This window comes from Pinus tabuliformis, chromosome X (assembly GCF_031772625.1).
Source record: "Pinus tabuliformis cultivar Carrire ecotype Pingquan chromosome X, CPIR1, whole genome shotgun sequence".
Taxonomy (NCBI): Eukaryota; Viridiplantae; Streptophyta; class Pinopsida; order Pinales; family Pinaceae; genus Pinus; species Pinus tabuliformis.
In genome coordinates, this window is record NC_142308.1 from 53,593,419 (window position 1) to 53,601,413 (window position 7,995).

The window sequence follows — 7,995 nt, forward strand, 5'->3', positions numbered from 1 at the left end:
TTTTTTCCTTTCCTCATTCAGAGGAGTATGTAAAAGTTGGGGCTCTCCAATGTTGAACTGAGTTGGATAAGCCTGTGTTTGGGCCTGCTCCTAAGGAGTTTCAGGCTGCTTAGACATGGTTGACTATTTTGTAGCCTGAGTGCTTGTCTCTTTCTCTCTTCCCTATGATATTTCTGCTGGTGGTGTACTGGTCTCTTGTGAGTGCCTTTGCAAGGTATCAACTATTAAGGCACTGATACCTGATGCTGACTTTTGAGAAGTCTCAAAATGCACTTATCCAAAAGAATCCAGGTCAAGTGTTTTTTCAAGATCCTTCATTACATTTTCTAAATTGACCTGTTCACTATCTGTTTCTACTAGGCTTCCTTCCCTCCATTCATCCATATTACAAAATTGCTCAATCTCTGGAATTCTCTGATGCAAGTATGGTGATAATCTATTTTTCATCCTTCTATCATAGATAAAACTATACAGGCCATATGGAGTCCAAATAAAAATTTTGTTTAATTTCAGATCATCTTCTAGAATTCGTTTTGCTTCTCTCCATGCTTCTCTAGTGTTGCAGAAAATTGGGCCTAAGTGATCCTTGATTCTGAGTTGGGCTTTCTTCTTGGCCTTTGTAAAATGTGTCAAATATGAGTGTATCATCTGTCTATAGTATTCCAATGCAAACAGTCTCATTGGAACATATTTAGGTAGCTTGAATGGGTAAAGCTCACACCCATATACCCTGATTTCTGTTTGATTTTGGTATAAATACCAATCACCCACTCTGTACTGTTTAGAGAGCTGAAGAATCCTTTTGATGTCATCATTAATCCTGGGAGGGGATTTTCTTGTCAGCAAGGTGGTCACTGGGTGGAAAAAATAATCAATAAACTCATTATAGGAATAAGGGCAAGAAAAAGTTTTATGGAAGATGGAAGTCCAAAAGATGACAGACCTTGGATTACCCTTAATATCAAGCTTTTTGACAGAAAATGGGAATTTGTTTGATTGATATTAGAGGATGAGGTGATATATGAAGGTGGAAAACTTGAAAACCCTTTCATTCTCCAGTCTCATGAATTGGTCATGAATTTTCTCAGCAATATAAGAGGCATAATCATATTTGACAATAGGAGGCTGTCCTGGGGTAAAAATGACATCATCACTAGGGTCAATTAATCTACATATTCACTAGTGTTGAATCCCATGACTATTGATATCATATCAACTATGGTTTTGCCTGTATCTGTGAAGAAAACTGACATATGAGGAGGGGGATCTTTAGTTTGATACTGTGGTAATATGAAAGTCTGACAGAGGTGATTGAGCTCAGCTTGGCATAAGTGAGCTGATTTCTTAAGCAAATTTCCATTGGAAATGGGGGTGAGGGCCTGATTAGGATGAAATTGTAGCATTTCATTGATTGATTCAACAGTTATTGTGAATAGGATTGTTTGGTTGGGAGACATGACTGCTCTGCGAATGGGGTCATAATTTGCATGGCATTGATGGATTATGTTAGGGAAAACATGCACAGAGGGGAGAAAATACATTGGGAGGTTGGATTCCCACAGTCCCATGGCATCGTAGCCATTCAAATGATTATCTCGGCATTGACAAAAGAATTTGAGGTAGTCTTTATCAGTGGTTAGGTCTTTTATTTGGAAATCTTTGTCTGCCAGAGGCAAATAGTCTAAATCACAATGAGGGGTGGTAATGGGAGCAATGTTTAGGGCTACCGGGGTTTCCATTCTAGTTCTTGTGGATTCAGAAAGGAAATCAAAGTTTTCTCTGTAAAATTGGTAAAACCAAGGGTCTGTAGGACTCAAATTACAAGAGTAGTAACATAATTATGGTGAATTTTGGCATTTTTAATCAATTTGCAGTGGAAAACAAGTATTTGCAGGGTTTTCTTGTTGGGGAATTGATAAATACCTGTTATTGGGGGTAGGCAACGGAAAGCAGGTACTGGGTGTGACCAGATAGCTCTGGGTGACGTCGGTTGCAAAGGTTGAAGTTGGTTGACGACTAAAAGTATAGGCAGGTTGACCTTGTCATTTTATTTGCATGGATGTACAGGTTTGCAGAATAAATGACGAAAACAACATATTTTGTTTTATATACGAAGTCAAGATTTGGCAGGTTTTGAGTTTGGACAGGTGGCGTTAGCGGGTAAACGATGTGATCTTTTGTTGTTTAGTGGGGGGCGGTAAGTGGTTTATATCGCACTACTTATGGAGGGGAGGCGGTATTCGGACTTGGGCCAGTGATTCCATAGAACGATCGACGCGTGGCGGAGGCACTGTGCATAAAACCGCTTTGCGATCGGATGCTAATGTGTGGTCGCAAAGGGTCGTGCGATATGCACGACAACTGTTAGATCTGGGCGGTGTGATCGGATGGCTATCGTGGATGAATGGTGATGGGGTTTTAATAAAGGCGGGCAGGATATATGTTTTTTAATCATATCGGGAGTAAAGTGATTGGTCGGGGAGGTTATTAATTAACCGTGAGAGTTAATTAATCCCTTCTTAATGTGGCAGGGGATCAAGGCTATTAATTAGTTATAGATTAAATAATTAACCCCTATTTAAACCGTATTATGGTTATAACTACCAAAGGGGTGGGATATGTAGAATTTCAAGGTTTTTACATAGTTAAATAATACGGGAATGGGTAGATTTTCATGAGGGAGTTATATAATATAGGTTAGTAGTTAATATGACAATGAAGTGGAAAAGTGATAAGTATAAAACATTTAGTGTGTGTATTTAAACTTAGGCTAAGGTGAAAAAAGGGTTTGTAATGGAAAATAATTTTAATTTCCCTAAGTAAAATAGGATTTTACTTAGGGAAAACTTTATAAGGGAATGAACGATTTATGGTGGGATGAGATGATTAATGAATGAGCTTAAGTACTTAGGCATTATAAATTATTGGGCTGAGGGTCCAGTCCCTCCAGAAGTCAGAGACATGCTCTGAGCCCCTCTAATTTGATAAATACCTTGGCACTTAGGGGAAATTAATGAATTTTTAGGGGAATGAGTTAATTATTTTGATTTTGCTTTGCTTGAGATGTCTTTGATGTAATACATGCCTTTGCCTTGTGATGAAAGTAAAAGATTTACACATTTAGAATCATCAGTTACTACATATCATTCTACAACCATCATTTACTTACGCTACCTACTTTATCGTAGCATTTTCACTTCTTTATTAGGGTGCACTTAGACTGGAAAACCTTTATCAATATTTCTTTTCTTTTACATGGTAATGCCTATCTAAGTCTACACTTATTACATCCAAGGGTTTAGATTAAACTGTTGAGCTCCCTTTTTCACTCTACCTATCTACTTATCTGCCAAGATTACACTGTTTGGTCAGATCTTTATCCTCTATTTCTACAACATGAAAATGAAATATGAACTAGTCAAGTTTAAACTATTTGACTATTCATGAATTGTGGCATAGGTGACAAGTTGCACACAATTTTTTATTATACAAAAGTGAAAATGTAGTGGCATTTAGACTTGCACACTTTCCTAGTATTTCTTTTTGTTGGGGTTCATTTTCTTTCATTTTTTGACCATCTTTTTATTCCTTTCACCCTTTGATTTTTATTTTAGGATATACCCTCTTTACATTTTTTATTTTTTTTTATTTTTTACAAATATGGAAAACCTTTGCAACAAGTAAAGGTATGAACATATTACATAGTTCATTAATTAAATCATAATATATGACAACTATTGGTATAGGGGCATAATAGTGGCTCCACTCGGGGATGGCTTTCCCTGGTGGAAAGTCAAGAACAGTAGATCAGAGGCCTTTGAATGACTTTGATTGTGCTCTGCATTCTTCTCTTTTCCTGCTGCTTTATTGTATGTATGACGGTGAAGCTTATGAAGCTTAAGGCCTTCTCTTCGGGCTTCAACTCCAAAAACTTGTTGTCCAATCAAAACTGTGAAATTACAAAGGATATAGTATGTACATGTTAAGAATCATGGTAATATTAGTAAGTAGGATCAAAGTAATGTTTTAGCATCTGACCATTGACTGGTCCTTCTTCAACTTTTGTACCATCTAATTTTTTAAGAAAATATGTATTATTTCTTTGGAAAGCATAGATGATGTATGGTCCCTTCCATAGGAAGTCAAACTTCCCATGTTTCCCCTTATCCTCTCTTCTGGAATCCCATCTTAATACCTTATCTCCAAGGTAGAAATCTTCTGCCTTGGTTCTTTTATCAAATATCTTCTTCAATTTCTCCTGCAACACTTGGGATCTTTGGTATACCTCCTCTCTAGTTTGCTGTAGATTGATGGTCTGGCTTACCCTTCTTTGAATATCATTAGGTTCCACTTGATCTTCTTGGAGTATTTTCATAACAAGAACTCCTAGTGATGAGGTAAAAATAGCCTCCATGCCATATACTAACTCATAAGGACTGGTTCCAATGGATATTTTGGTTGTAAGTCTGTCTGCCCACAATGCATTTGTCAGTTTATTATGCCAAGTCTTCTTATTTTCTTCTAACAATTTTTTAATGATATTAATCAGATTCTTGTTGGAAGATTCGGCCAGTCCATTCCCTTGAGGGTAATAGGCAGTGGAATGCCTAGTGTGATATGATATTTGTTATAGAAACTGACCATCTTTTTTGACTTGAAAGCTGCAGCATTGTCAGTAATGATCTTAGTGGGACAACCAAACCTGGACAATATATTGGTCTCTAAGAAACCTATAATTACTGTGCATTGGCCTATCTGGAGGGGATGGCCTTTATCCATTTGGTAAAATAGTCATTGGCAGTGAGTATCCATTTATGTTGGCTTGAAGATGATGGATGGATTTCTCCAATGAAGTCAAGACCCCATTGTTGAAAAGGTTTCTCAGCGGAAATGGGTTTCAGGGGTAAAGGTAGCAATTTTCTCTTGCCCTCAAAGATTTGACATTTATGGCAAGAAGTTACAAATTTCTTCACATCTGCAAACCAAGGTTGGCTAATAGAATCTAGCCCTTAGGATCTTATCTACAGTTGACTTCCAATAGAGGTGTCCACCATAGTCTCCTGCATGAAATTCTTGGAGAGCAATGTTAGCTTCATCTTTTAATAAAAATTTCAATAAAATTCCTTCATGAAAAGAGTATTATCTAAGATGAAAAACTTTGAAGCTTTCATTTTTAAAAACTTTTTTCTTTTTCTTTTTTTCTTTTTTTTTGGATAACCCTGGAGGAGCCTGCAAGTTTTGTAAAACATAAATTACATCAGCATACCAAGGTGAGTCTGAAAAGGCCTGGCTGATTTATGGAGTCGCTATCTCCTGTTCGTCATCCAGTTCATTAATATCCAGGGCTTGACAATTAGTTTCTGCCATAAGTTTGGCCAATCCCTGTCCTTTTATCAATTTTGTAGGTTTTATCTCTATGTCATACTCTAATATGGTAGCAATCCATTTACCTCTTTTTCCCTCAACTCCATCCTGAGTTAGGATGTCTTTGACAACTGCATTAGGCACATAGGCTATCACATGAGAGTATAATATGTAGACTCTGATGTCCTTAATGGCTTTTACCAGTGCAAAATCTTGCTTTTCCATTATTTTGTATTTTAGTGATGCATCTCTAAGTGCTTTACTAAAAAAGGCTATGGGTTTTTTACATCCCTGATCATCCTTTTGTAATAAAATAGTTGATATGGTGTGTTTTGATGCGAAAGAAAAAATGATGAAGTCTTTATCAAATTGAGGACTGGTGAGGACTGATGTTCTGGTTAAGGCCATTTTAATTTCTTCAAATGATTGTTTGGCCTCTACTGTCCATTTTATACTTGAATCCTTTTTAAGCATGTTACTTAGTAATCTAATAAGTTTTGCTAAGTTAGAAATTAATCTTCTCAACTTGGATGAGGTATCTGTAGAATAGCTTCTATTTTGGCAGCATCAATTCGAATGCCATCTTTGGAAATGATGTGACCCAAAAGTTTCCCTTCCTCAAAGACCAAACAAGGATTTCTTTGGATTCAAAGAAATACCATATTTTCTGCATTTTAGAAATACTTGTCTAAGATGGTCCAAGTGCTGCTGATCTGATTTAGAAAAAACAGTTAGATCATTTAAATATATAATAAGAAAATCATGGATTTCTTTGGAAAATGCAATGTCCATTGCCCTTTGTAAAGTTTCTCCTGCATCTTTAAGTCCAAATGGCATTTTGATATACATAAAAGTGCCCCATGGTGTTGTGAAAGCAGTTTTCTCTTGGTCATCAGGATGAACCAGAATCTGGTTATAACCTGAAAATCCATCTAAAAGTGAAATTCTAGAAGACCCCACTACCCTTTGTAAAATATGATCCATCTTGGGTAAAGGGTAGTTATCTTTTAGAGAAACCTTATTCACATTTCTGAGATCAACACACAACCTTATTTCCCCTGTTTTCTTCCTAGTAGGTACCAAATTAGACACCCACTCTGAAAATCTATTAGGGGAAATAAACCCTGCTTCATACATGTGTTTAATTTCTTTTTCAATCAATGGTAATAATACAGGGTTTATTCTTCTGAGTTTTTGTTTGAAGGGCTTTTGATTTTCTTTCAGAGGTATTGTATGTTGAATTATAGAGGTGTCATATGATTTCAAATCCTCATAACTCCAGGCAAAGACATCCTGGAATTCTCTCATAAGTTCAACATATTTTGATTTCTGATCAGGGGGTAAGGACTTTGATAGTTTTATCAGTTTTGGATTGTCCTCTGTTCCTAAATTGTATTATTCAATATATGCTTTTAATGGTTCCATTTTAGGTTTCTTGGGAATGTCATTGGAATCAAAGAGGTCTTCCAGAGGGGTTAATCCTTTAGGCAGATGATTGTCTTTTAAGTCAATGACCTCCGTTTCTTCTTCAATTATCTCATCAAGGTCCATTTATTTAAGGTCTTGCACTTATTTTTGTGTGAATTTCGTGGGATGAATCATATTTACTGAACTTTCTTCCAAAATGTTTGTTTCTACCTCATCTATTTGATTTGAATTATCTATGGTATTGACATCTATGTAACTGTTAAAAACTATTCATCTAAGGTTAAAAAGTTATTAATTTGCTCATCACTATCAAACACCTGCCAGTTCTTTAGATTATCAGGTACGGCTGGTCTGTGTCTAATCTCAGTAGTAAACTGATGATTAGGTTCAAAAGGTAATTTGCGGGTGCTGGCAAACATTGCCAGACTGTGGGCTTGCAAGTTATGTTTTCTAGGAATTGTGGCAAGTTGAGTATCCACAAAAGTATTAAGAATTTTTATCGGTGTTCCTCTATACTATCCTAATCTAGGATTCCTAGTTAAATATTTCCCTTTAATCTGTTTAAAGATTAATTCAGAATCTCATATGACAGATACTCTAATAGCCCCTAATCTTTTAACAAGTTTTAGACCTAGCAAGAGAGCCTCATATTCTGCCATATTATTGGTGCATTTAAAATTTAATTTGTAGGCATGGCCTTCAGCATGATCATTTTCTAAGTTGTACACCCAAACTCTTGCTCCTACCCCTAATTTATTGACTGAGCCATCAAATTCTAAATGCCAAAGAATTTCATGTTCATAATTGGTGTCAGGGGTGGTAGGAATTTGTTTAATAGTGGGATTTGGTTTTTCACTCTCAACTGGTTTGTCATTGTTATCTGATGTTTCATTGTTACCTGATAATTTTTGAATTTGAACACTAGATTTTTCTTTTTTAATTTCTTTTGGTTCTACTGCTAAAACTTCTAAGTTATTGGAAGGATTGGTTTCGGCATTGTAAAGAATGAATGAGTCCATATCATAGTGTACTGAGTAGATGGGGAAATTTTGTGGTTTTTCCTTAATACTTACTACATATTTCATCAAAGTTTCTCTGTATAGCTTCTTAGGTTGGACGAAAACCGAGATAGTAGCGTAGGACATGTCTAATTCAAGGGATCCCTGAAGCGTAGCACCCCAAGATCTGGAAAATAACATACCA